The 24,542-nt window shown below is 38.0% G+C and overlaps 1 protein-coding gene and 1 pseudogene across 2 annotated transcripts in view; one reads left to right on the top strand and one right to left on the bottom strand.

The window, feature by feature from the left end:
• The window catches only part of LOC138998883 (phosphatidylinositol 3-kinase regulatory subunit beta-like), a 31,559-nt pseudogene extending 12,496 nt beyond the window's left edge, over positions 1-19,063 (top strand).
• The window catches only part of PLXDC2 (plexin domain containing 2), a 413,522-nt gene that overhangs the window by 384,975 nt on the left and 4,005 nt on the right, over positions 1-24,542 (bottom strand). The window lies entirely within an intron of this gene.

The raw sequence follows: 24,542 nt of genomic DNA, 5'->3' as shown, positions 1-24,542 counted from the left end.
TTCCACTTATGTACAGTGGCTTACTCAGAATATTTTTTTGCTACACATGAAAATCTACTATTTGAAATAATCTGGATTTTTCTAATTCAGGCCAAATATAGAAAGCCATTCAAATATATGTTGTACAAAGCTATAAAATACATTACTTTTACTAAGGACTTGAACTAGGATCAATCAAAATGGTCAATAAATTCTTTTTGTGGGGAGGCTTGTCAAACTTCTCAAATGGCCACCTGTCATTAAGTTAATTATGTGCTGGGGGTCTTGGCCTCTGAGACTTTTCCCTCCACTTCCCCTTCCCCACATTGTGCAGCCTGGCATTGGCTCCCTGAGGAGAAACTGATGTCAGACCCTCCCAAAAAGTTTGGGGAGACAAAGAAAGTCTGACACTCAGGGCTTATTAGGGACCCAACCAAAAACCTCAATTACATTTTAATGGACAAAAAAATGTGTGTGTAGTTACGGTTTATTTCTATAAAGAGAAGATAACTATTATATATAAAGAAAAGATAAATAGAATATATCATATCACTAAAACTGAGCTAAAAGACTCAAGAAGAAATTGATTCATAACCCATCAGTAAGACTTAATTTTTTCCCCTCACTCTAGATTCAATCACTTCATAAAGCCCACATTTCCCCTTTCCTCTCTAATTTTGTATGATAAAGATATTGAGCCATAATGAAATGCATAAATATCATTAATGCTTTTTTCCCTTTCATTTTTCTCCTCCTCCTTCCCTAAAAATAGCTTTCCTGACACTACCCAGATCCAAATTACTCACCTTTGGCCCAAGCACTAGGTTTATATTTACTGCTGAGGTTGGTTGCCATGACTACACATGGAGGTAGCAAGCAAGAATTGAGAGGTCTGATTCATAAAATTTAGTGCAGCTTGGCAAAATTTTGGTGTATTCAGGATATTTTGGTAATAAGATAATTGACTTAAAGGATTTAAATAAATAGGCTCCAGAGACAAAGACCTATTGATTTAGTCACCCTTGACATGGATGGTGTTGCTTACTAAGAACTATTTAATGCAGGGTTTTGCTGTATGATTGACATGCAGAAGAGTTCCCACAGGTTCCCACAAACACCTGTTCTTCTCTTGGCACGGGCTTAAAATTACACTTTACCTCCTGCTTACAATAAATTGCCCTTGCTCTACACAGCTCGTTTTAACATTTCATCTGACAAGAATTCACCATAACTGCCTCTCCAAAGGCGTAGCAAAAAGTAATCCCACAGGGTTATTACAATCTGTTAGCACACCTGTGAAAGCTCTGTGTGATGGCACACCTGGGGAGACATTCAGAACTGGTGCAAGGGCCACCTGATACACACAGAGGGCACGAAGCACAGGAAGTTAAGTGACCTGCACCACAGCTCAAGAGTGGAAGGCTCACCAAGAGAACCGCAGTGAGGGCCAGTCATCTTACTGAGAAAGAACTCGCATTATGTCCCAGCAAGTACCTATACTCATAAGGGATGAATAACCAGAATAAACCAAAGTGAGACATTTTCTAGCACACATTTAGATTGTGACTATAAAAACAAAACAAAACTGGGCTTATCTCCCTAGTTCTAATGTCCAGAACTCTATGCATTTTGGATATAATAAATGACCCCGCATATGATCTCAAAACAGCAGTACAAATTCCCAGGTTCCTGCGTCCTTTTGGGAAGCAAGACCATCCTCTAGTTACGAGTGTTGATAGTTAGTGGTTAATATTTGACTGAGTCAAAGCCAGTTAATAGCTATAATTCTAACCAGTCATGCAGATTTCAGATAGCACCCATGAAAATGCAGTTGAATTCAGCATTTTTTTTTTTGTTAGTAATTTTGACTGGAATTCTCTATCCATGGGCATAGAAAATATGGTTCAAGGACAAATTTACAAAATAAGCTATGATGTTCATCTAGTTTCACCACTAAGAATCAGGTTTATTGCTAAACAAATCATGCTTTTGTTCTTCACATTCATGTCATAAAACACTAGAGAGAAACTGAGGCAATGGATGTTGGGACCACTGGCTTCTACATGTACAAGTTTACTGTCTCTCCAACTCTTGATTCTTATTTATATTCCGCCCACGTTTCCCACCTCTTTGGTTTTCTAACATTTTATCTCCTTGATCATCATCTTCACTAGAAAATATCTCAATTAAAAGTTCCCGGTGGCACCCATGAATGAAGTTATTATGGAGATATGCTAGTCATAACAGAGGTTGACTCTGTACATCCAAAAAAAAAAAAAATCAAAAATACAGAACATGAGAATAAAGTATTGAATAACTATCAAATTAGTATATTAGCTTTAAGTTGTGAAAAATAAAAACATAAAACATGAAAAAAATATTTAAATGTACTTGTTATCCTTTAAAAGGCAGCAAAGAAAACTATGCTTACCCATGAACATTTTATTTATCAAACAATATGCATAAATAAGTTAATTTTGTTAAATATTATTTAATACAACATTGGTGGCAAATTAAAACCCAAAAACCATAGTAGAAATAATACATAACTGCATAGGAATTAAGAGTTTAGTAAGTTTTATTTTAAAAAAGTGACATAAAAAAAGCATTACTAAACGGGAGGGAGCACATATATTTTAGAATAAAAATATTTTTTAAAGTCAAGCTATTTTTTCTCTCTGCTAATAAAAATGCAATATACTTATATCTCAATTCTGCCCTGATTTTTTATAATGACTTCTTTTATATTCATTTATATTATGTCAGATAATAGAAACTTATCAGAGAATTAAAAACCTTCATGCTGCAAAGAAGGGTCCTCTTCATAGTATATGTTATGGAGAATGTAGAACTGTGAGGAAGCTATTCCTTAACCCAAAAACGAGGAAAAGCCTATCCACAACTTTCCATCTATGGTCCTTTTTTAAAATTTGTAGTGTATTTATCGACCTTCAAATTCAATGTGCTCAACCAGGAAATGAGCTTCTTACAAGCTGAGCTTTCAGATTATTTCTAGGCTTTGAGTCAGTTCTTTTGAGCTGAAGCTGGCATGAGTGTTATTAAAGATGGCCATTATGCTTGACAGACACATGTGCCAAAATAGGCAGTTAAATGGTCAAAGTTCGAGTGAGTAGAACAGGGAGAAATCAGAAAGCGAGGGTTTTTGTGGGCTGCAATTGTCAGGAAACATTTTATGAAGTGGCAGGAGTGAGAAGTGGGTTTTGAGGCAAACCGTAAAAATTAATCCCAGCCTTTGAACCTGTTACTATAAACCTATGATTATTTTAGAGCCTTCAAAGTCAAACATCAGAAGATGCCCTTTAATTATATCTTCATTCAGTAAAATGACATAGATAACATTCGGAGAGTAACAAGATTTCAAATTAACTTCAGAGTCCTACTCCAAACCGTGAAAATAAATATAGTTCTGTGAATATATCTGTAAATACTATCACTTATGCTCTTTGCACATTTTCAACTTCCTATCCCCAGTGGTGTCCAACATGGGGCAGGGCACGCCATCCATTGGGTGCTTTGTTCCTTTTGATTTCTGTCTTGTTTCTCTTTTATAATTTAAATGTTACTATAGTAGTACAAGCAGATAAGTTATAAATAAAAAATGTGGAATACAGATCATTAGCATTTATTGAGTTTTCTGTGTGTCAGGCACTCTGCTAATTGCTTTACATGAATTAACCCATTTAATACTCAAAGTTACCCTGTGAGGTAGGGTTGTTATTATTTTCATTTTATAAATAAGAAAAGTAAAGCACAGAGGTATAACTGACTGATGTTACAATAAGTGGTTGAGCCAGCAGAGATGGAAGAAAGTGAATGATAGATAAATAATAGGTAGATGGGTACTTAGGTAGATAGATGATAGATAGATAGATAGATAGATAGATAGATAGATAGATAGATGATAGATAGATAGATAGAGAGATAGGTAGAGAGATAGCTAGAGAGATGATAGATAGACATAAAAACAAAAGAGAAAGAAACACAACAAATTCTAATAATTTCTGACCAATGAGTGATGGGCAAGATTCTTCTTCTATACACTAGTATCTATAGTTAACAGGGATTGCATTTATAACTTGGAAAAATAAGACAGAGCATAAAATATTATGATTAAACACTGTAACTGAGTGAGAAAAGGTAGAAAACCAAAAGAGACACGGAGTAACAAGGTGGAAACTTAGGTTACCTGAAAAATAAAACGAATGAGCATGGACTTATTTTCTATCATGATGCAAACATTTCAAGAATGCTCATGGTCATATAAACACAATCATCTAAAATAAGCCTCTATCTGGGAAAGTAAGCTTTGAAAAGCAATTAAATTAATTTGAATGGGATCTAAACTTCAGAGTTTTCGAAAGCTGATGTTATCCGGTAGATTTAATAAAAAATGTTTGCATGCACATTTTCTTTTCAGTTGTGTTGGGAAAGGGAAGAGATCAGTGCCTATTCTTCATGGCTGTGGAAAATTATTTGCTTCATAAGGATTCTAGGCAGGTTTCTAGAATTAAATTGGTGGCAGTAATCATGTTGTTATTAGTGTAATTGCTTTCTGACATCTGTTTCTTTGTTATAATCAGTTCTTTGATAATAGCAATGACATGAATAGTATATATCTAATCAGTAATGTCTAAGGTTTCTCCAAAATAAAAATGAATTATATACCAATTATATACACGCCTTACCAAATTCTCTTCCACCAGGTAAGATTATACGTGTGTGTGTGTGTGTGTGTGTTTGTGTGTGTGCTACAGTAATGAGGATAGGCCAGCTCTAACTCTCCTCTCACAGCAATTTGTTTTCAACATTTTTATGATGCCAAAGAAATGTGAAGGTCCTTTATGAAATAGCAAGGAATAAAATGTATAACTTGTTGCTCAAGGTATAATGAAGTGCAATTTGTTAATAAAGTGTGTTTCTATTTACATGTCAATTATCAAAGCTAACCACTCAAGGAGCTCTGTCTTGGAACTGTGAACTTTAACTGTAATGCTAAAGTTAACTTAATAATTCTATAGTGGAAGGAGCATTCCAGGTCTGAGCCTGCCACTACAACCAATATCGTGACCTCTCAAAGTCATACCAAATTCCTGCCTTTGTTTTCCGTTATTCCTCTATATCAAGAATCATTTTCTATAAAAACAAAACTCTACTGCCTAGCTCACTCAAACTTTATGAAATATTGTATTTTTTAAGATGATCTAAAAGGATATTTTCAGTAAATGAAAGCAGATGAAAATAGATTCAACCTTTGTTATCATAAAATGCTAATCCATTTTTAACCTTCACTTGTGACAGGAAAGTAAACAGATTCATGTTCAAACACTACATTTAAAAGAGTACACTAATATACATGAATATTTATTGAATATCTGTAATATCTATCATTAGTGATTATTCAATATGCCCCAGATGGGTTTCTAAGGGTTTTCCATATTTTACATTTTAATCCTCATAAATATCTTGTGAGGTGAGCATTATCATTGTGATTTTACAGATGAGAAAACCAAGGAACTGAGGATGAAGCAACTTCCCCAAATCACAGACTTAATAATTCATGGGACTAGGAATCAAGTGCGGGCCAGAGCTGTAAGTTCAGTGTGAGCTGAGTCTAGGCCTCTTTACCGGGCTTCTGCGCTAAAGGCAGCGGAGCCGTGATCTTCAGCATTGGTTCTGAGGAGCGTGGCTTAAACTTTCAACATGGAGACATCAAAATTCATGCCTGATCTCCACCACCCAGTGTGCATTTGTCACCACTTTTCTAATCGACCAACAGATTGCAAAAATCAGCAATGATATCATATTTATTTATTCTTATATTCCAATTATTGAATTACCATGAAAATTAATTCCAATTATGTATAATTTGAATGGAGCTGTTTGAACAGACTACAATTATACTAAAATTCCAAAACAGAACTGCAATGAAGATAACCAAAGTGTCACCAGTGTTAAGTACAACATATGTAAAGCTGAATTATGTAATTAATACTTAAAATATCTCTTAGAGTTCCCTCTCCCTTCCTCTCTGTAAAATATCTCTTAGAGTAATTGAAGTTTTTTGTATTTTCTACAGCCATCTGCTTTTTGCTATCTATCCTAGATATGAAGTATCGCTGAAAGAAAGTACTAAGAAATGCACATGAAAAATAAATGCTTTTTACCAATTGATTTTTTTAAATAATTTTTATTTCTTAAAGTATTAAAAAGAGTATTACATATGTCTCCTTCCCCCCCCCCCCCCCCTTGACATTCCCCCGGCCCCTACCTCCCCGCTCCGGTGTCTTGTGTCCATTGGTTAATCTTATATGCATGCATATAAGTCCTTCGGTTGATCTCTTAATCCCCCCCAAACCCTCCCCAGGCTTCCCACTGTAGTTTGACAGTCTGTTCAATGTTGCTCTGCCTCTGCATCTACCCCTGTTCATCAGTCTATACTGGTCCCCATTATCTGTCCCAACCTCACCGGGGCCGTTTCAGCCTCACTGGGGCCGTTGATTTTTATTGAATACTAACCCAAAGACAGTAAGTATCCTTAAAGAATAATAATCTCAATTGGTGTCATAAGTAAACCTCTTTATTTAAAGTTTTCTTGGAGAAAAAAATATCCATGGCCCTGAATAGGAGATTTTGAAGAAAATGGTACAAGCTATTGGTTTTATGATACTTATAAAGTACAAATTAGCTAAAGGTCACTTCAGTATACATGAAATCAAGAAAATTTTAATTTCTTGACTATGATCAACAAAACACATATATACAAATAACTGGAAAGGTTAGAGAGAAAGTTCACTACATAATTGTCTGGGGCATGGCAGAAAGAAGACCAAATATGAATTCTGTAGCCATAGGTTCATTACCTATTCTCACTATTGGTATCATCTCAGAAAAGCCTCTTCACCTCCTAGAGTTTCTTTTCCCTTATTGGTAAGAGTCAATGTTCATGGCAACATTATTCACAATAGCTAAGCCATGGAAGCCACTCAAGTGTCCATCGATGCATGAATGATAAGTACAATGTGGTATATACATGCAACAGAACATTATTCAGCCTTAAGAAAGGAAATTCTGACATGTTACAACATGAATGGACATTGAGGACATCGTGACAAATGAAATAAGCCAGTCACAAAAAGACAAATACAGATGCTGTATAATTCTTCTTATCTGAGGTACTTGAGTAGTCAAAATCAATAGAGACAGAAAGTAGAATGGTGTTTGCCAGGGGCGGGGGGAAGTGGGAAATGGGAATTCATTGTTTATTGGGTGCAGAGTCTCAATTTAACAAGATGAAAAGAGTTATGGAAGCAGACGAATGGTGGTGATGGTTGTACATTATGAATGTGTTTGATACCACTGAACTGTACACATAAAATGGTTAAGATGGTATATTTTATATTGTATATCTTTTACCACAATTTTAAAATGGGGGAAAAGTTAATGGATTGGTATGAAGTTTAAATAAGATATTATATTGTTAAATGCTTTGTGGTTTAAAGTGTCAAGTGAGTGTGTAGCAGCCTCTTCATTTTGCCTACCCATCCCCTCTTCTTTCCGGAAATGGAGCTGACCCTAATCCCAGCCTAGCTCCGTCTGCATGTTTTCTGGAAGAGAGATCATTCCTGTAACACGCAGTGGTTGAGAACCTGCAGTGTGCCATGCCTCGGGTTAACATCCAGCAATGAACAGTAGACCAGGTCCCTAACCCGACAACAGAGAGAATAGTATGTGGGAAAATAAAGAAACAAATGTAAGAGAAGAAAAGGTAATTTCAGAGAGTGGCTACTGTCTACTGAGTAGTCAGCAGGACTGTTATAAAAAGGTGACATTTAAACTGAGAGCTGAGAAACAAGAACAAAACAGGAGTGGAAGCATATCCTGTGTGAGGGGACGTGAACAATAATTACTTCTGGTTTGGGATGAGATCAAACAGGTAGGCAGGGACCTGCTCACAGGGGCCTTCAAGCCATGGAAAACAGATAGGATTGTATGCTTTTTGTTTTTTATTGTGGACACTATTACAGATGTGCCCCATTTCTTCCCCCTTGGCCTCCCTCTATGCAGCCCCCGCCACATTCAAGTTGGATTTCTCTCATTTCTGACAAAAGAGTCCTAACTTTATTAAATTAGGTGATATTTTATTGTAGTTGTGGAATATATCAAAAGCTAGAGGTCTGCAAACAGTATTTATTTAAATCTTCCGATAACCCTTTAGTGCATTATTGAAAGCAACTAAGAACAGTGAAGCAGGTTCTTAGCTAACAAACCAAAGAAGTGGTAGCACCCTGGCCTGTGTTACTCAGTAGTTGGAACATCAGCTGGCTAACATAAGAGTAGTGGGCTCGATTCCCGGTCAAGGGCATGTACCTGGGTTGTAGGTTTGAACCCCGGCCATTGTCCATCTCTCTCTCTCATACTGATGTTCCTTTCTCTCTCTTCTTCTTCTTCTCCTCCTCCTCCTCCTCCTCCTCCTCCTCCTCCTCCTCCTCCTTCTCCTCCTCCTCCCTCTCTCCCTTCCACTCTCTCTAGAAAATCAATGGAAAAAATATTCTCAGGTAAGGATTAAAAAACAACAACAACAAAAAAGAAGTGATGAGGCTGAGTTCACTCCTGTGTACATCTCTCTGACTTTCAGGTCTGCTCCAACTAGCACCACTCACAGCTTCCATCTATGCCCCAGGCCCGGCACCTGTAGAATGGGACCCATCACCTACTATGGGAGTGCCCACACGCAGATCAGAAGGAACTAGAGGCAGCCAAATCAAATGTCAGATGTGCAGTTAACTCTTACCCTACAAATTCCACTGTTGAAAAGGGAAGAGTACCAAGTCCTTTATCCTTCAGGTTAAAAACAGACAAATCAGTACATGAGTATTGCTCAAGTCCTTTCCAGCAAACAATGTGCAATCGCCCAAGAGATAAGACTTATTGATGCAGCAATTCTATATAAAAAAGGGTAATATGCAAATTGGCCCTAAAGGCAGAATGACAGGGAAAAACCGGTCACTATGATGTGCACTGACAATCAGGGGTCAGACACTCAATGCAGAAGCTGCCCCCTGGTGGTCAGTGTGCTCCCACAGGGGGAGCTCCACTCAGCCACAAGCCGGGCTGATGGCTGCGAGCGCGTTGGCGATGGCGGGAGCCTTTCCCGCCTCCTCAGCAGCTCTAAGGATGTCCCACTGTGGCTTAGGCCTCTTCCCCCAAGGGCTCCCGGGCTGCCAGAGGGATGTCTGACTGCCAGCTTAGGCCCAATACCCCTGGGAGTGGGCCTAAGCTGGCAGGTGGACATCCCCCAAGGGGTCCTGGACTGTGAGAGGGCACAGGCCAGGCTGAGGGATTCCCCCAAGTGCATGAATTTTCATGCACTGAGCCTCTAGTTACACAATAAAATGTACAACTGACTGCCAGATTACACACAAAACATGCAGGAATGCAGAAAAAGACAAAGAAATATGGGAAGACTTCACAGAAGACTTTCTGATTGTACAGAAGCTACAAATTGAGTTGTTCTTTATCAGTCTAATATTTCAATCTTTGCTCTATAGGATTAAATAATTGACTTACATTCATTTTATTTTGCACGTTTTAAAACTGTTCCAAAATGCCCATTAAGTTTAGAAGATGAACAAACTGATTTATCTTTTTTATTGGGATGTAAATATACTTGATTGCAAATTTCTAATGCTGTATTTATTACCACAGGTTGGAAAGCACTACAGAGTCTAAGATAATATGTATATTACAAATATGTAAAATGTAAAAAATTTGTGTTGTCAATGGAATACTATCTATATATATAAAAAGCCAGCTACCGTAAACACCAGAACAACAAGAGACCAGAACACCAGGGCCCCTTGCCCAGGCTGGCCCCACCCCCCAAGGAGCGGTTAGGGGTGACCCTAGGTAACGCAATATGGTGTGAGTTTGATGGGGGAAAGTCAAAGAAATAGAGGGGAAAGTCTTAACGGTCTGCGGAGTTGGGGTGGTGGGCCCAGAGTAGGTTTGGAGTGTGCTGGGAAAGGAAGAGGAAGATTCGATTGGAAAACAGCTCAGCACAGTACCTTTCTCATTGCGAACCAGGAAGGTACCAGCTGTGGACTGAATGGGCGGTTGTTTCATGAGTGAGCTTGGGACCACGGAAACTTCAATGATTCCAAATAGTAAACAGCTGTCGCAGAAAAATCCTCTCCAACTAGAGGCCCTGGACTTGCAATGCGATTGAGAGAAACACCATTTAAGGAGGAGCTAGAAAAACCGGAAGTATGCGACCAGAGGATTGCGGAATAGTGGAGGACGCCTGGGCGCCTATGGCTAGAGTGTGAGCCTGTTATTGCGCATGTACATAGTCAGCCCTATAGTCCTCAGTCTGGCAGTATTTGGACGTGACTTCTGGCAGGAAATTATTTCTATTGAGATTTGCTGTTCCCTTGCAGCGAGGAAGATCGGAATTAAAGGTTTCGTTTGTTACCTTGGTTTGAAGTGGAGGACAAGAGCCGCGAGTACGACCAGCTCTATGAGGAGCACACACGCACCTCCCAGGAACTGTGGATAAAGCGCACCGCAATCGAAGCCTTCAATGAAACCATCAAGATCTTCAAAGAACAGGGCCAGACCAAGGTGAGGGCATTGAAAAAGAGACACAGAGGATCCTGCTGAACTCAGAACTGCTCAAGTATCCCATAGCCGAGATCCACAAGAGCGGCATGAAGCTGGAACAGGAGCTGCAGACACAGGCCCTGGACAACCGGGAGATCGATAAGCACATGAACAGCCTGAAGCCAGACCTCATGCAGCTGCACAAGATCCGAGACCAATACCTGGTATGGTCACCCAGAAAGGTGCCCAGCAGAAGAAAATCAATGAGTGGTTGGGAATCAAAAATGAGACTGAAGACCAGTAATGCACGGATGGAGGATGAGGATGACCTCCCCCACCATGAGGAACGGACCTGGTATGTGAGCAAGATCCACCGCACGCAGGCTGAGGAAATGCTGAATGGCAAGCGAGATGGTACTTTCCCCATCCGTGAGAGCAGCCAGCGGGGCTGCTATGCCTGCTCTGTGGTGGTGGATGGCGATACCAAGCACTGTGTCATCTACCGCATGGCTTGGGTTTTGCAGAGCCCTACAACCTGTACGGGTCTCTGAAGAAGCTGGTGCTGCATTACCAGCACCGACTTAGTCTCTGGACCTCTAAGTCTCTGTTGGAGGAGCATACCTCCTCCACCCCATGCCCCCTTGCCCCATGGGCGCTGCACTCCCCTGGCTCTGGCTGCCCCTACCAGTGCCTACAGGTTCCCCAAGCTCCCCCTGCCTGGACCTGCCATGTTTACAAAGGCCCCTGGGGTACTCAGCCCCAGCCTGGTGCCCTGATTTTTAAGCCATAGACCTGGGGTCAAGGCAGGAAGAAGGCAGGAAGGAACTTCACTGGGCCACTTCCAAACCTCAGCTGTAACATTTGGGGCCCAACAGGTCCCGCCCCACAGACCCAACTTCCCCTCCAAACCCTGAAGTGAAGCCCACATCCTTTACCCCCACATGGAGCTTCTGCCCAGAAGCCCTCCTCCCCCAAAAGCAAAATTATTAAAAATAACCTCAAGAGCTGGGCCCTATCTGACCCCAGGCTCCCAGAAACCGAGGCTGCTGCAGGCACTGCTGGGCCAGCCAAGATGCACCACTGCCCATAGCACCTCTGCTCAATGCAGTTTCAAGGCTTCTCCTTGATCATGTTGGGTTCCGATTTTGTTTCCTTGACTGTAAACCCATTTTCTCCTCTTTTGAGACAAGAACCCGGTTTTCTATGCTGCCATGGACCCCCCTCCTGCCTGCCCAGCTAGGCTGGCAAGTGGGTTTTGTATGGTACATTCATACTGATGTGGATATAAAACATTGAACTCAAAAAAAGGAAAATGGGATAGTGACAAATAAGAAACTTTGGAGACAGTGAAGGGCAGTTTGTCCAGACTGTTGAGAGCCAAGAATTAGAGTTTAATTGGAATAGAAATCCTGCTAATAACACCTGATGCCTGAAATCTGAGCACTCTACTTTTAGGTTTTCCAGTTCAAGTTTTTGGAGACTGCCTATTAAAACATTCCTGGTTGGAAAGTGTTTGTATAGAAGCCCATAAGTATTAAGTATGTGCTGTGTTTACCATGCTTAGCTCTCTGTAAGGAATATGGAATAACGTTAAACGCCTCATGTTCTCAAGAAGCTTGACTTTTAAAATAAAAAATAAAGAAGAAATATAAATATTAAAAATAAAAAAAAGAAGCTTGAGTTTTAGGTGCAAAATCAGGCAGCCAGGCAAGCAGGTAGGGGTGACCAGGCAGGCAGGCAGGCAGGCAGAGCAGTTAGGGGTGATCAGGCAGGCAGGCAGGCAGAGCAGTTAGGGGTGATCAGGCAGGCATGCGAGTGGTTAGGAGCCAGAGGTCCCGGATTGCTAGAGGGATGCCCAACTGCAGTAGTTGGACATCCCCCGAAAGGTCCCAGATTGCCAGAGGGTGCAGGCCAGGCTGAGGAACTCCCCGCCCCCCGTGCATGAATTTTGTGCACCAGCCTCTAAAAAAGAAGGAACTTTTAGCATTTGCAACAGCATGGATGGAACTGGAGAGCATATGCTAAGCAAAATAAGCCAGTCAGAGAAAGATAAATATCACAAGATCTCACTCATATGTGGGATATAATGATCAACATAAACTGATGAACAAAAATAAATCCAGAGACAAGGGGTGGGTGGAGGGTAGAGATCAACCAAAGGACTTGTATGCATGCATACTAGCATAAGCAATAGACACAGACACTGGGGCGGTGGGGGCCTGCCCTCAAGGGTGGGAATGGCAGGGAAGGGGTCAATCGGGAAAAAGAAGACATATGTAATACTTTAAACAATAAAAAAATTGTGTTGTGTTCATGTTTTATACATAAATAAAGCATTACATAGTCTACTCTAGATATCTGAGCATTTAGAGCCTGGAAATTTTGTTAAGAAAAAGTTATATACATTCAGCAAATTATAACTATTTTTTTATTTTTGTTTCATCAAAATGCAAGAAATTGAAAGGCTAAATGGCTTTATCATAGTAGCGTTTTGTTAATACATTGTCAGGCTAAATATTAAGTGTCTTAAGTACATAAGAAATAAACTAAATAAAAAACAAGAAGGAGAGGCCTGTGTTTCTGATTTACAGGAAAGCATATGACAAAGCAATTTACATAGACAAACAATGATAAATTCCCTAACAAATTCAGTTCCAAGCTGAAGGATCACTGTACACGGATGCACATTTATATTCAATATTAGCATTTCTGCATGTCTTATAAAACCAAATTCATTAATTTTGCACTTTGTTGTTTTAGTCTCTGCAATGCATCACAAAGTTAAAATAGGACAGATCATTTACAAAAACGCAAACTAAGTAACTGCCTTATGGCACATCCATAGCATCATTAAATCATCAGAACTTGACCTCAGCCATGTCATTTTTCCTCCCTACTCATTCATTACCTTCCCTCCTACACACACACACACAAACTGGGAGCATGGAGCAATCTTTCAATTACTAAGAGAAACAAATTTGTAATCTATCCTGAAAGATAAGGTACCGATAAGAAGGGTTTGTCAGTTTTAACTTTTGTTCTCATTTTTAATTTCAAACTTGCATAAGATTGATACCTTATTTTTTTTAACTTCAAGCTGGTCAGGAATGTCTTGCTGGGTAGCATGTTACAGATTATAACAATCAGCCCTTTTATAGACTTAACAATTTTATAAAGAAACTGTTTATAAAACTCTAAATCAGCTTGAAGGCAATATTGGGAGAAAATAAATACCTCTTTTATAAGACTTTATCAGTGAGAAGAGAGTGCCAATAATTTTATGAAAAAATATTTGATCCTTACTTTCATTAGTTAAATACAAACAAATGCTTTAAAAAAACTCATAGTTCACAAATATTTATTGAGACCTACTAAGTGCTAGGCACTGTTTTAATCACTATAAAAACTCATCTTGAAAACAGTCATAAAAATTAATTACAGTGAATAAAAACAACACCTTCTTCTCGGTTTGTTATTTTAATTCCTGGTCTCCCTATTGGTAAAAAAAAAAAGAAAGAAAGAAGAAAAAAGCAATGAAGTCATTACTCCCTTCTTCAAGGTGTGATGTTGGCTTAAAATAAAATAAAAAAAATGCCTGAAACATAGCAAATTATTTAGATACTCTTTTTTCTTTTTTAAAAAAAATATATTTTATTGATTTTTTACAGAGAGGAAGGGAGAGGGACAGAGAGTTAGAAACATCGATGAGAGAGAAACATCGATCAGCTGCCTCCTGTACACCCCCTACTGGGGATGTGCCCCCAACCAAGGTACATGCCCTTGACCAGAATCGAACCAGGGACCCTTGAGTCTGCAGGCTGACGCTCCATCCACTGAGCCAAACCGGTTAGGGCTAGATACTCTTTTTTCTAATGCAGCTATTATTTATCATGTTGTACTCATTTGATAACCTAGACTTAACTGATAAAATAAATGAAACATTCATTTTTCCTGCTGCTACTTCTTAAGATAAAATTATCTTTCTAATAAACTATTTTATTTGAGAGATTTCATGGATGTAATGATTCATAAGTGTGATTTCATAAATGTGATTTCATCTAAGCCTTAATTAAATTTTTATTAGATGTCACAGCAATTTTCTTACATGTGATATAATAAAGAGTTCCTCAAATCAGGTTGAATTTTGGGAGAGCTTAGATCATCTTCCCAAAGACAATTCTAAAATAGTTTAACGCATTTACATCCTACTTATATTCTCAATCTGCCTATGTATCTACTGGCTGCTTCCCCCATTCCTACAGGCAGGCTCAAATCTCCAACTCTAGAAACGCCCTCTCTTGACCATATGCTCCCCTTTGGTTACTTCCTCTCCCATTTCTTTCTCAGCCATGCTTTCTAAAAGACTGTAGCTTCATTCATGTCACTACTCTCTCCTCTCCCCGTCATTGCCTATCTTACTGAAATCTGGTACTAACTGGCCACCATTTCTCCACCTAAAACGTGCTTACTAAATTCCCAGGTGACCCCTCCTCATCAATTCTCATGATCTGCTTTTCCTCCTACAGACCTTCCTCCCTCCAGGTTGGTTCGGTAATCAGGTGCAGCAGTACTGTTGTAGGTCTAGGGAAAATTACGACTTACTGCTTCCATGGTCACGTGAACAGGCACATGGTTTGCAGACTGCACCTCCCACAGGCTTTGACTTGCATGACTAGGTTGTGGAATGCGAAGCATCGCTCTTTTCCAGAATCCTCCCCCTCACTCAGCCATGGCCTAGGGCAAGACTTGGATTTGAAGAACATTATTCCAATAAAACATGCATTAAAAGGACACCCAAAGGTCTTATTTATTAGTGAACCCATGTTATGTAAAATGAGACTAAGTTCCCAGAAACAGTTTTCTTTTCTCTGCCTGAGCTGAGGACATGAAACAAAATTCTGCTGAGTCATCTGCTTTGAAGCAAGAAAATAATACTTTGACCTTATTCATACTTGCTTCTGAGGGTAAATAAACTACCTTAAGAGATTACACAATTCACTTGGGTGACAAGTTAACTTTCTTGGATGGGGCTCTGTTTATAAAGTGTTTTAGTGAACTTATCTGAAAAAATAAGCAGTATATGTGTAAAAGCAAGCCAGCTAGCTGTTCTAAGATTTCATCAGTAAATGAAAGAAATGTTAAAATAAGAAATAAATTAGTCTTTAAAAATCCAGAGGCTCCTGAGCATTTCACATTTAGCAGGGAAGATTCTATTACTTTTGACTCTATTGATGAATGTCACCTGATGTCTGAAATTTGAGTTATGTTTTGGTCACTAAGATGACACTCCAACCAATCAATGAACTTATGCAGAAAATTCACTTAACAATTATTTACTGAATGTCTTCTATGTACCAAGCATTATGATAAGTGCAAAACAAAAACAAAGAGAGGAAAATAAGACAAACATGAATCCTACCCTCACAGAGTTTACAATGTCCTGGGGAAAATAATCCTCAAATAATTGTTCAAATAGCAATACAATTAAAACGTTGATGTATTTACAGTGGCAAAGTATAAAAGAGTGTTACAGTGGCAAGTAATAAATCTCAAGTCAAAACTGGAATTTTCTGGTTTATGCTATTAGGAAGTCTAAGACTGCCTATAGATGGCTTTAGATTTATATCTTCCTAATACAGCAACTCCTAGAAAAACTTAAAAAAATAAAACAAACACCCTTTCTCTTCTAGAATATATATGCAACATTTGGGGAAGGACTCACTGGCCTGGGGTCTGAGACAAAGAGTTATTATGAGTAGCCCCCTTTGGGACACAAGTTGAACTGTCTGGGGAAGCATAACACTGTGATAAAAGGCCCAGGAGAACAACATAGAGTCTGAGGGAGGGCATTCCAAAATGATAAAATATTGCTATTATCAGAAGAAGGTGGTCAGAGATACTGGGCAGAAAAATATCAGAGGTCCACACCATACAATTAGTATGGAATATAGGAAGAACTTTGGAGAGTGTTTCCAGAAAAACAATAAAGAAAAACAAATGTGAGGAAAATGTGCTTGGAGAATTACCAATACAAGTTGTTGAGTCCATAAAGGAGGCTGACCAAAACTGATGTGAACTTCAACAAGTGAATCACATTTTAGACCTTGAAAAGAGTCAATGCACATCACTGAGTGCAGTATTGAGATCTTCTTGACTCTTATGGGGGTGGAGGGGGGGTAGGCTTAAAAGGCTGCCCAATGATTTGTGTCTGGAAATCTTTTAAATATGTAATCTTAAGGAATATTTCCAAGTTTGCATCTTTAGCTTTGAGATACTGAGAAAGCTGTTTACACAAATTTTATGGTTCTATCTCTAATTTCTATTTTGTTGATTGTTTATCCATATATCCTTTTAAATTATGGAATTCTCTCCAGAGTGAAAATTAATCTTAATTCATTAATTAAATGAATGGTAAATTAACTATGGAAGTCTCCCTAGAAATTAAGCAATTTTAATATTTTATCAGACCATTTGAGTTGCTGCATTATAAATCATTAAAGTATCATTTTTTCTATTCTTGGTAGCTTAATAAATGACTTGATTATTTCTAAACCATCATTTGAAAGTGAATTCTTCACAAATGCATATGACAAATTCCCTTACTCAGAAAGTCAACCTGCTTGTCATTGACGTGAAAATCTGAGGTGTCAGGTTAAAGAAATCATGATTTGGAATTTTACACTACGAAATACGTAAAAATAAGGTACAAACAAATCTGAGCAAATATAGCAGCATCATACAAGTCGAACACTAACAATATTGCTTCTTCATTCAACAAATTTTCAAAAGGGTTACCCTATACTTGGAGCTAGTGATACATGATGATCAGTCACATATGGCCTCTAACCCTGGGAAGATTAGGACTAATTGCAAGTACAGACATGACTAATTACAGTATTGATGGTAAGTGATACGATGCGGATGTGTAGCGTGCGCTTTGGTGAGGCACTCATCTCAGACTTGGAGCTGGCAGAGAAACACTAAGAAATGACATATTGTGCCAAAAATCTAGTTGAAGCTTTGACCTAAAGGGCAAATAGCCAAAAAAAAAAAAAAAAAAAAAAAAAAAAAAGAGGAAAGGGTGCTCCAAGAAGAGCGAATGGCTTGTGCAGTTTCGGGAGAGAGTGAGTGGGAAACTTGGGAGAGTAAGAGGGATGATGTGAGGAATTTAAACCTAGAAAGGTAAAGCAGGGGCAGTTGGAATAACACAGCAGCCTTATTTGCATTTGCAAAAGATCTTTCAGGGAGTGGAATGAAGAATGGATTCCAGCAGGACAATTTTGGAGGCAAGGTGAGAAGCTGCTGAGTAAACCAGGTTAGAAAGGGTGATGGCCTGCCAGAGCTGAGAGAGGGGAATTGGGGGATGGAGAAAAGCTGTCTAAAGTCAAACATCAGTGCTTGGTTTTAGAAAAGCATCTTCTTACTCGCTGTGCCTGTCTTACAAACCTCTCTTCTAAAAGCAGCTTGACAAAACGGAGATTGCACAAATTTGGCTTCTCACATAAAGCTGTTTTGCAATGTCCAGACCAGACTATCATCTGCAGAATGACTTTGAATCGTGCTTGTTTTTAAAAATATCTGAAATGAACAACAGATGTTTAAAAGATAATGAAGACTAAATAATAAAGAAATAAAACAGACTGGCTGGCTTGTCCATTTACTCGCGATTAAAAAAATATCTAGATCAGCATGCAACAGCCAGTGATAAACTGTGCTGAGATGGGTGTGAAGTCGGGATTTTCAAATCAAGCAAATTATAAACCACTAATTTATAAATGCCTGGAGTCTAAACAAATTTGTGAATTTATTATCTCTAAATGGTAACAATATGTAGTGTATGCTCTTTCAGGTAAATCTCTCATGAAAGAATCCGAAATCCAGGGCATTTTGCCATTCTCAGCAGCCTATTTCTCATAAAGCAGCAAACTTAGTCTTGCTCCGAACTGCAATGCTAGTCAAGGGAAACTAAAAAATGTCATCGTTTCCATGTAGTATTTGCCTGGGACTCACCCCTCATTTGTGGTAATTCCTAAGAAGCTGAGTTGTTCCTTTTAATTAACCAATGATTTCTCCCTGTATTTCATAAGAAACAATTAGATGTATGGTTAGCTTCATGATATGAACAGGAAAACATCACTAACCCCCAATCTTGGAACATGTATCAACTGAAAAAGGTCACTGCCAAATAGCCACTATTGACAATTTGTTAAGAGGCACTGTGGTACTTGTTCTAATGTAGAAAAAAACTACATCGTTTCCATTAGGAAATTGAAATCTTTACCAAATGACTCTGAGATTTAATGTGACTTCAATAGAAAGTCCAACAGATTTTTTAGCAAAAGCTGAAAAGTTTATTCTAAAAGAGATACAGAAAAGCAAAGAGCCTTCTAGAATAGCCAGGACACTTCTGAAGATCGAGAATAAGGAGGAAGTGTTTGCCACCAGATATAAAGACTTATCATGAAGCAAAGTAAGACTGTGATATCCATATAATGATAATTATCAGGGTTTTAAACACCCCCTCTTTATCTTTGAAGTAGTTAATCTTGGAAGATCTAGCAGGACTTATCCCAGGATTTATCTTTTATAGAACATCCACAAGCCCAATAACTTATGAATTCCACCTCTAAATAGAAGCTGAGTCACCCCTGCATATGAAGAAACACATGCAAGAATAGGCATAGCACCAGTGTGCAAAACAGGACTAATTGCTCACTGATGGAAGGTTGGATAAATCAATTGTGGGATAAACCAACTGTGAAAAAAGTAGGGCCAACACAAGCACATGTAATACATGTGTACAAAACAGCAAGGGATGTGAACATTACACAACTCAGCCTCAATCAAAATTGTTTTGTAACATACTCACCAGTATTTTACTACTCTTGGTATATTAACAAATGTTACCACAATATTCTGCCACAGGAAACAGTTTTGTACATACTTCACGTCAAATAAAAAGTTTTCATAAAATTCATTTAATTTGATTAAAAGAAAAACATTTTGAAAAGATGTAAAATTCTAAAATCTAACTTATGAATCAAAACACAGACATGTACATTATGCAAGATATGTACTATCTATCCTATGATGTTAAACATATGATATAAAACATCAAGTGATATCCCTGTAATATAGCAAGAATGCTTTCAATCAAACTAAAATGTAAAATGGCAGTTTTTACCCTTACAAGTCAACTTTACTTTTACAGGGTGTCCAGAGTTTTCAGATAGATGTTTAAATATTCTTTGAACTTTTGTTGTGTGACAAAAAAAAGCAAATGACCCTTTCTATTCCCACTCCAAACAAGAAGCAAAGAACAAAAATTCAAATACACAACGATAATGTCTTTTAGTTCAGTGTTTGCTTCTTAGAATATTATCACACTGAAAATAACTGCAATTCAAAATCCTAAAAATAGATCCAAAATATCATGTAAATTAGCAACTAGTAACAAGATTAATAACAAGTTGATTGTCTACTGAAATGGCTAAATTACCAAAAAAATATTCAAAGGTGTATATTCCTATAACCTATACAAATACTAAATAGAATTAAAATAGATAATATCAAATAATATAATTCTTGAAACAATTATGCATATGTTGTACATTTTAGCTAATTTTAAACACAAGTATGGACTAGCAAAATAATTAAGAGGTTAATTATTTTTTAATCAAAAATTCAGGACAGGATTGATTTAAATGCAAGATCCCATAGTCACTGGGAATGTTATTCAGTATACTAAATACCATCTCACTTTTTATGAGTATTTTAGAATGCAGATTACATTAATGCAATTTGTGTATAGACTTTCTCGATGCATTGAAGTAAACAGCAGAAAAAGGAGAGGGACAGCTAAAAGAAGTCCAATGCAACATTGGACTTGCTCCCAGCTCTGCCTACAGAAGGATGAGTGACTTTTTTTGACCAAACAAATGAAAAAATATACACCAGTTCAATCATCAGTTTCCTTGGGTCAGTGGTAGCTACAGTCTAAGTTCTTACCTTGGAGATAGTTAAGCAAACATATATAATAGATTCAGCATGAGCTATACCTGAAATGGACCTTCAAGACTACTTCACATCTTGAAAATTATTATTATTTGTGACTCTCATCACTTATAATTATAAACCCTGCCTACTTTACTCCCTTTTTAGGGTTTAAGGCAACGGTTCTCAACCTGTGGGTCGCGGCCCCTTTGGGGGTCGAACGACCCTTTCACAGGGGTTGCCTAAGACCATCGGAAAACACATATATAATTACATATTGTTTTTGTGATTAATCACTATGCTTTAATTATGTTCAATTTGTAACAATGAAAATACATCCTGCATGTCAGATATTTACATTATGATTCATAACAGTAGCAAAATTACAGTTATGAAGTAGCAACGAAAATAATTTTATGGTTGGGGGTCACCACAACATGAGGAGGAACTCTATTAAAAGGTCGAGGCATTAGGAAGGTTGAGAACCACTGGTTTAGGGGAATAAATATTTTATTGGAGGTCAGATTATGGCTTCAGTGAGAAGAAGAGCCATCATTGCATGTTGAATATTCCACATTCCAACTGGACCGAAGAATACATTATCCTAATCTAAATACACCAGGGCTACTTACCAAACATCATGTGTAAAAAATATCACCTTTATTTAGACTTCTATCACTGAATACTCCAAGGAATGTGTAGAAAATTCACTTTTAAATATTTGATTCTTATGAAGTTTATCTACTGGACAAATTCTTCATATTCTCTCTCTATTCTCCAAGCCTCTGTGAGCTAGGTAATTTATCTACAGGATGAGATTTTAAGCAATATGGATTCTAGGACAAATTTCCAATTAAGGAGTAAAAAATAATAGGTGGAGAAGAGGGAGGAACTTATTAATGAGTCCAGAAAAGTCAAGTGGAAGTCATTCTGCATCCTGGCCTTTATGATCCTCCCTTGACAAAATCACAGGCCACTCTCTACCACAACGCCTGAAGCAGCAACAATGAAGCCAGCTGATTCTAATTTTCAGGGGAAAAGGGGCTGCTGGTGCTTAGATCCCTTTGGATGGCCTCTGGAGAAAGGGATTAAAAGTCTGGATTTCAAGGAAGGTCACACAGTTTCTGACCCCATGTTCAGATCTGCAATCTTTAATAGGCTAACCTAATTCCAAACAGGTGCCCGACAAGACTTCTAATTCTATTGAAATGCTCAAATCTGGACCATCAGTCCATACCTCACCACCGTTTTAACTAAAGAGGGCAAAATAAAAACAATCCAAAGAATAGGAAATGGGTTCAAAGTCTTGCTACAACACAGCATAGAATATTATATATTCTATTCTTTCCTCAGATTTCATTCTGTTAATTGGGCCAGGAAATATATGACTCAGCAAATAGTGAGAGAAACTGTCTTCACAAAAGCATCACCATTTAGTCTGTCATTCTGCCGAAACTTCCTCAGATGAACAGCATCATTGTCTGGGATGGTGAGGAAAAACATCCTGTGTGAACCTTAGTGAAGAAAAAAGACTTCTCGGAGTGCAGTACTGCAAGGAGGTCATTAAAACTTTGAGAACATGTGCTCAGAAAGGAAGGCAAGGACTGGAATTAGAGTAAAGGAAAGCCGAGGAGCAATTTAGTAATATATAACTTCATGTATTATAGCCATTACCTTTTATTTACTTATTTCTCATCCCTAAATACCCTAAAGGCATCTTACTTCTTTCCCATCTCTTGTATAAATACAAGACAAGATTTTAAGTGAGGAAAGCTGGATAAAGATAAATGAGAGAAAGAAAGATAAGATGAAAACCCAGGGAAGCTAGTACACAAAATGTAGGCCAGAAGGTTCAAATACTTGTTGGAGGTGGGCCACTAATTATGCTCTGAGCTTTCAAGAAACCAAGATGTAAAAAGTAACGCATCTGGTCACTCTTCATAATGTCCAGAAGACACAAACAAATACAAACAAACCCGTTCAGAAGAACTGTATATTATCTGTTATTTCTCTTAGTAAAACACAAGATCCTGTCTCTCTCTCCCTGCCCCTCCTTCTCCCTCTCTCTCTCTCTCTCTCTCTCTCTGCCACTCAGGAAGCAGACCCTGCGTTAAGCATTGCAAAACACCACCCGCCATGCCCCCATAACAACTACCGTAACAAGTTTATGAAACTATGTTTTTAAGCCTCCTTCTGTATATGTTAATGGCATGAGGCCTAAGCCCAGTTCCGTTCAAAGGTAATTTCACTGGGTACTACAATTATTTAATAGTGTTCATCTCCACTGAAATTAGACTATCACTGATTATATATATATATATGCATTTACACATATACATTTTATATACAAATGCGCACATGTACACACCATACTTTAAGGTATTAAATTAAGAACATGAGAGAAAGTTGAGTCAGAAACCAGAAGTATAGTAGGATGGTAAAATAAACTTTTTCAAAGTTCTGTATATTAATAGAAAGTTTAGTGTAAATATATATCATCTGCTAGATGCATTATAACAGTTGAGCAGACCTCTTCATCCTATTCTCTCATTTTAAACTATTATTCTGTAAAGCCCATCTATGTATTCATTTCCATCTTATTGATGGAAAAAGTGATAGAGGTAAGAAAATGCCTTCCAAGGTGACCTTCAAGTCAGCAGTCCATCTAGCTTGAACTATAATTCCACTCAGTTCAACAACTGCTTATTGCATGTCTAGGTGGCAGGTGCCTCAGGGGATTCAGAAGTGAACAATGTAGACTGTGACTTTCAGAGCATGTGATGTGCTCTCTGAGAATGCATGAAAGATGCAGAAAAGGGAGGAAAAAATACTCCTACAATATCAAGCAGAGTTAAACAAGAGCCTTAGACAAGGCATAGAGTTCTCCGTGGGATCTAAAACATCACATCCTTCTGTGAAGCGGGAAAAGTAGAAGAGGGATGGATGGAGGTGGAATAGGGAAGGAAGAGCAGAAGGAATGGCAAAGAGATTGCAACACATGATATGTGCTCAAGGAACATCAAGAAGCCACATTTGGTTAGAGTGTTAAAAAAACATACAGAGAAGAAAAAGGTGGAAAAGTCGTTTGAGATGACAGGGTCTTGAAAGCTACAGTGAAGAGACTGTATTTAAAGGAAAAGGCTAAGACTTTGGGTCTCAGGATCACAGTTGTTGATCAATCCATTCAACTTTATAAATATACTAACTCAAAATCTCTATGCAGACATCCATGAACTAAAACCTTATCTCTGACGTAAATGTTCTAGATCACACTGACATCACAGGCCAAACTTGTACAACCTCCGGTTTCAACTTGCATGTACTCTCTAAAGACAAAGCCTCTCACATTTCATATTTTACAATTTTTTGGTATGCAGTCCCACGTAATGGCTGTCATTTGTCTGATTACCTGACCCATGTCTTTTGCAGTTGGAAAATGTATACTAGTGACAGCGTGTCTCAACAGAGATACTCCCATAACAAACTCCACAAGTCAGTAATGTTTCACACTAAGTTTTGTAATTCCAATGAAAACAGACAAATAAAATACCCAACTAGAGAAACAACGAAAATAAATGTAAATACTCTACTACAAATAAACTACTTGTCCCTAGGACATTACAATATTAGAAAGTTTAAAAAGTTAAAATCCCCTTGGGTCCTAAACTAGTTTTGCTCTCTCTGCATAGTGATAATAAGCTTTCTTGCTGCATTAAGTTACATTTGAGAGTAATAATCAAATAAAAATCTAACTACATATTTTAGGCCTTTTTTCTCACTTAAATTTTAGAAATTTTCAAGATAGAAATACATCTTTCTCCTTGGACATTGTTACTAAACTGTTTTTCAAAAATGAATGTATTACCATATAAAGATGATTTGAGATTTATTATTCCAATAGTTATTCTAAGTCTTGGTGTTGAGATATACTACTTAGCATGAGCAAAGAC

This window comes from Myotis yumanensis, unplaced genomic scaffold (assembly GCF_028538775.1).
Source record: "Myotis yumanensis isolate MYYU_CA2020_CCGP unplaced genomic scaffold, mMyoYum1.0.hap1 SCAF_1, whole genome shotgun sequence".
Lineage (NCBI taxonomy): Eukaryota > Metazoa > Chordata > Mammalia > Chiroptera > Vespertilionidae > Myotis > Myotis yumanensis.
The sequence above is the reverse complement of the archived record's forward strand: the minus strand, read 5'-3'. Positions and strand labels throughout refer to the sequence as shown.